The sequence below is a fragment of the Poecilia mexicana genome, unplaced genomic scaffold (genome assembly GCF_051168715.1).
Source record: "Poecilia mexicana isolate PSO_F unplaced genomic scaffold, ASM5116871v1 scaffold_10, whole genome shotgun sequence".
NCBI classification, from domain to species: Eukaryota; Metazoa; Chordata; class Actinopteri; order Cyprinodontiformes; family Poeciliidae; genus Poecilia; species Poecilia mexicana.
This window is the reverse complement of record NW_028263379.1, coordinates 625373-631444: the sequence shown is the minus strand read 5'-3', so window position 1 is coordinate 631444 and position 6072 is coordinate 625373.

The window sequence follows — 6072 nt, the reverse complement described above, 5'->3', positions numbered from 1 at the left end:
GGTCAAACAGTTCCACTACTTTCATCAGTGAGTAAAATCTCAGTAGCAAATGGATCTTCCAAATGGACAATAGCCCTCAAAAAACATTCAAAGTTGTTACAAAGTGACTTATAGACAACAAAGTCAATATTGTGTTTGGGTGATGGTGGAGACGTGTTGAAATAAGAAGCAGTAATTTTGTTTAATGGTTAAAGGAGAGGCTGTTATACTGACCTCTGCTGTGTCTTGTGTGTACTGCAGTTGTATTCTTCTGTTCAGCAAAATAAACGAACGCACGTTGAAACGCCTGTTCTCTTCAGGTTATGGGCCCAGAGCGTCGCTAAAAACGTTCTGTAAGTTAAGTTTTTGAGTCAGATAAACGGAATTGTGGGATTCACAATGGATGAGAAGATGTTTATCGACAAGCTGAGCGGACCAGAGAACTGGGCAACGTGGAAGTTTCAGATGGAGCATTTGCTAAAGGCTAAAGGACTGTGGGGGATGCTAACAGAGACGGATATGCTAACTCCGGACGCTAGCGCACAAGCTCAGGCAGAATTTGAGAGACGGAGAGAAAGAGCATTTTCCATGTTAGTGCTAAATGTGAGTACACCCCAGTTGTATTTAATAACAAGCTGTCAAACTCCAAAAGAGGCTTGGGACATGCTAAAAGGACATTTTGAGAGAGACACTTTAGCAAATAAATTGTTCTTGAAGAAGAAATATTTCAGATGTGAAATGAAAGAAAAGGACACCTTAAATGACCATTTAAAACGAATGAAGGAACTGACTGATCAGCTAAGAGCAATAGGTGCTGTAATTGAAGAGGAAGATCAGATTGTAACACTACTGGGTAGCTTACCACCAAGCTATGCTACGATAGTTACTGCTCTCGAAACAAAGATGGACAATTTGACATTGCAGTTTGTTCAGCAAGCATTAATCAATGAAGAGCAAAAACGAGTCAATGTTAATGATGACTACAGTGCTACTACATCGGGTGTTGCATCAGCCATGTCAACACAAGTTCGCAGAGAAATGCAGGATCATTCAAAAGTAGTGGGAGCTGAAGGACAGAGTTCATGGAGATGTTACAAGTGTGGCAAAGAAGGACACATAAAGCGTAACTGTCCAAGCTGGAAAAAACGAATCAAAGATCATAAAGCCAAAAATGCAGTATGCGAAAAAGAAGAAAACCCGTCTGAGAGTGCCTTTGTTGCAGAAAATGCAAATCTAACTGAAGGACCAGGACAACATGAGTGGTTGATTGATTCCGGAGCATCAAAACACATGACCTGTGACAAAGAAATTCTTCAAAACTACCAGCAGTTTTCAGAAACACAGTCTGTAAAACTGGGTGATGGCAGGGTGGTGGAAGCTCAAGGATTTGGCATTGTGAAATTGAACATGACCTTTAAAATAAGTGATGCTAAACCTGCCACAATGCATGATGTGTTATATGTTCCAAGATTGTCTGGGAATCTTTTTTCAGTGGGAGCTGCTACAAGAAAAGGAAATACAGTGCAGTTCAAAAAATCTCGGTGCTACATACGTGGCAAGGATGGAACTCTTCAAGGAATGGGAACACAAAGATCTGATGGACTGTACCAGTTGGATATTAAAGGATCTTCACCAGTGTGTCATAGTGCATCAAGTGCATCAGTAACAGCTAATCTGTGGCATCAGCGCTTAGGTCACACCACTAAGCTAGAGAAACTAGAAGATCTGGTGAATGGAGTGAAATTCTCTGCAGGCAAAGAACTTCCTTTCTGTGAAGCCTGTGTGGAAGGCAAGCTCACAAGACAGCCATGTAAGGCAGTGGGAGAAATCCGGTCCAAACGAAAGCTGCAACTGATACATAGTGATGTCTGTGGACCCATGCAGACTGAATCCATAGGTGGATCAAAATACTTTGTAACATTCATTGATGACTTTTCTCGCTGTTGTAAGGTTTACTTCATGAAACAAAAAAGTGAAGTCTTAAGCAAATTCAAAGAATTTGAGAGAACATTCTCCAATGAGTGTGGACACAAAGTTGCAAGACTGAGATCAGATAATGGTGGGGAGTACATTTCAAGTGAGTTTCAAGAATATTTGAAGGCTCAAGGCATACACCATGAGATGTCTGTACCTCATACACCTCAGCAAAATGGAGTTGCAGAAAGAAAAAACAGGACATTGGTTGAAGCAGCTAGAAGCATGTTGTCACATGCTAAGCTACCAAAGATGTACTGGGCTGAAGCAGTAGCAACAGCAGCTTACATACAAAACAGATTGCCGACATCTGTTCTGAAGCAAGAGACACCCTATCAACGATGGTCTGGTAAAAAACCTGACATGAGCCATGTGAGAGTGTTTGGTTGTGTTGCTTATGCACATGTTCCAGACGTTCAAAGGCGAAAACTTGACAAGAAAGCTGTAAAGCTTAGATTTGTGGGATATGCAAACAACGCAAAAGGATATCGTCTGTTAGATGAAGAAAAAAGAAGAATTCTGATTCGAAAGGATGTCGTCTTTAATGAGTCGGACTTTGACTGGAAACAGAAGGAGGAAGTTTCCTGTCCAGAAAAAGAGGTAGTTACCATCACAGAAGAAAAAGAAACAACTGATGATGTCACTGTCGATGAAACTATTAAAAGAGGAAGCAGAATCAGAAGGGCTCCAAAGAGATATGGATATGACGAGTTTGCAGATATGGTGACTGTTGATCATTATGCTAATGTGTGTTCTGTCATGGAACCAATCACACTGAAAGAAGCATTAAAGGGTACAAATGCAAAAGAATGGCAAGAAGCGGCTGATTTGGAATACCAGTCACTGGAAGAAAATGAAACATGGGATCTGGTGGAATTACCAAAGGACAAAGAGGTCATTGGGTCAAGATGGGTGTTCAAAGTCAAGCATCAAAGTGATGGAGAAGTAGAGCGATACAAGTGCAGACTTGTTGCCAAAGGTTACTCACAGCTCTATGGTGCTGACTACTATGAAACATTCTCGCCTGTAGTACGTTTTAGCTCAATTCGTACATTATTGTCCTTTGCCATCCAGAATAACCTACATGTACATCAAATGGATGTTGTCACTGCATTCTTAAATGGACACCTGGAGGAAGAAATATACATGGAACAACCTGAGGGATACATCAAACCAGGTCAGGAGCATCTTGTATGCAAATTAAAAAAGTCAATCTATGGATTGAAACAGTCTCCTCGTTGTTGGAACAAAGAGTTCACAACATTCATGATGGACCTTGGTTTTAAGCAGAGCACCTCAGATCCGTGTGTGTTTGTGAGATCAACACAGGAGCTGGAGATTATTGCAGTTTATGTAGATGATCTGATGCTGATTACAGAGTCGACTGAAAGCATGGATGAGTTAAAACTGACTCTCCAAGAGCGCTACAAAATGAAGGACTTGGGTGAACTGTCCTACATCCTCGGCATCTCAGTTATTCAAGACAAAGCAAAAAACTGCATCTATCTTCATCAGAAACAGTACATTGAAACCATTCTTCAGAAATATGGGATGGATAAAGCAAATCCTGTGGCAACCCCTGCTGACATCAGTGTAAAGCTGAAAAAGGATGATGGTGTCAGTAATCCTGTCAATCCAAGCACATATCAGTCTATGGTTGGAAGTCTACTGTATGCTGCGATGACAACAAGACCAGACATAGCACAAGCAGTGAGTGCAGTGTCAAAGTTCAATGCAAGTCCAAATACTGCACATCTGACTGCTGTGAAGAGGATTCTTCGATACTTAAAGGGCACTGTTAACCTTGCTCTAAAGTATGACGGTTCAGGGAACAAAGATTTGACTGGTTTCTCTGATGCTGACTGGGCTGGAGATCAGGACGACCGCCGTTCAACAACAGGCAACATATTTATACTCAGTGGAGGAGCAGTGAGCTGGTTAAGCAAAAAACAAGCAACGGTTGCACTTTCAACAGCAGAAGCTGAATATGTTGCTCTCAGTCAAGCAGCTCAAGAAGGTACCTGGCTGAGAAGATTACTGAATGATCTTGGAATGGTCACAAAGCCTACAGTGATTCTGGAGGACAACCAAGGAGCCATTGCAATAGCAAAGAATCCGGTGGACCATTCAAGAACCAAGCACATAGACATTCGTTACCATTACATTCGTGAGTGTGTGCAGAATGGTGAAGTCAAGTTAGAATATTGCCCAACTGATGACATGAAGGCAGATATCTTGACAAAGCCTCTTGCAAGACAAAAGTTTGAGTACTTTAGAAGAAAGATTGGACTTTTTCCAATGTAAATCTGTGGTAGAATGTCTTGCTTTGTAGTTTCATTATAAAGTTGACAATGTTTTTTTTTGTTGAGTATAGCAAGACGAAAAGTAAACCATAAACAGAAAAAGGTTGAGTTAAAAGTATTTCAGCACTATCTTGTGTCTTAATACCATTGTAAAAAAAAAAATTAAGTGGGAGTGTTGAAATAAGAAGCAGTAATTTTGTTTAATGGTTAAAGGAGAGGCTGTTATACTGACCTCTGCTGTGTCTTGTGTGTACTGCAGTTGTATTCTTCTGTTCAGCAAAATAAACGAACGCACGTTGAAACGCCTGTTCTCTTCAAGACGGTGGTAGGAGTTTGCATTGCAATCGGTGGACTGCTGGTTCGATCCCTGCTCCACCTGCCTCTGTTGCTGCAACCCAAAGGTTGCAGCAACCTTGTCCAACAAGATACTTCACCCACCTTGCCTGCTTGTGGGGGTCAGAGGGCACGGTGCTGCCGGTGTATGACAGCCTTGCTATTGTCAAACTGCCCCAGGGTAGCTGTGGCTACTATCCAGTAACATGCCACCATCAGCATGTGAATGAATGTCGTGTAAAGTGCCTTGGGGTCCTCTGGACTTTGTTCAGGCGCTATGAAAGTACAAAGCCACTTACCATTTGTTGTGGCCTTCACAAAGTCCCGATTTCAATCCTATAGAGAATTTGGGGGTAGATAAGAGGAATGGACCAGAAATCCAGCAAACTCTTGTGAGAAGCTTGTGGAAGGAAACCCAGAATATTGAGTTAAGTCAAATATTTCAAAGGCAATTCAACCAAATACTGAGAAAATGATTTTCAAGACAAGACATTAATAAATACATTTAGTACAGAATAGAATATACTTTATTGATCCCCAAGGGGAAATTGCTTATTTGTTGAAAGCTACTCCATCTTCGGTAATAAATACAAAGTTTGTAAAATATATATACTAAGAGTGATAGTTCAAAATGACTAGATATAAACAAATAAATAAATAAATAAGTAACAAGCAATCACATGCATTATATTAATTAATAAATAACCTATAAATGAGTGCAGGAAAAATTGACTCAATTAGCACAGACTTGGGCAACAGGCAGAAATGACTTTCTGACATTCTCTCCCTCATTTTTATGATAAATAGAAATATTCTTGTTATTCTAATTCACTTAGCACAAGAGATCAAGTTACATGTAAATTATATGTGATTTAATTACAGACAGTGATAAAATAATTGTATTTGTCTTTTTAGTCGATGTATGTAAACTTCTGGTTTTTACTGTAGTTTTGTCTCTGATTTTACACAAAGATAGTTTGAGAATTTCTTGTTTTTGGAGGCACCATAACTACACTGTATGCCTTTTTCATATGGCATCTGACATGACTTTAGAATGTAGGCTGCTTCATTAACTTTTAATAAGAAAACTAAATAAAGGACAGCTACAAAGATGCACTACTTTATTCAAACCATCTGCAATCTCTAGTGAAATGCTACTGGCAGAGATGTTTAATAGTTAACAACTGGTTTCATATTTCTGCTAAACCTGACAGAAAACTTGCCAGACACATGGGGACACACATCCACAGTTTTAGAGACAGTGGAGAGCAGAGATTAAGCAATACCAACAAATTTATATGCATTGATTATGGCAGTCTTTCTCAAACTGTGGTCCGCGGGCGTCCCCTAATGGTCCATATAAGCATGTAAGCGACTGGTCTTTTTGGACAGTTAGCTTACCAAAGGATTGTGGTTAAAAGTAATAATGGATAAGTGGCTTAAAACCAGGTCGCTCAAAAGAAAACAAGAAAACAACATCAGG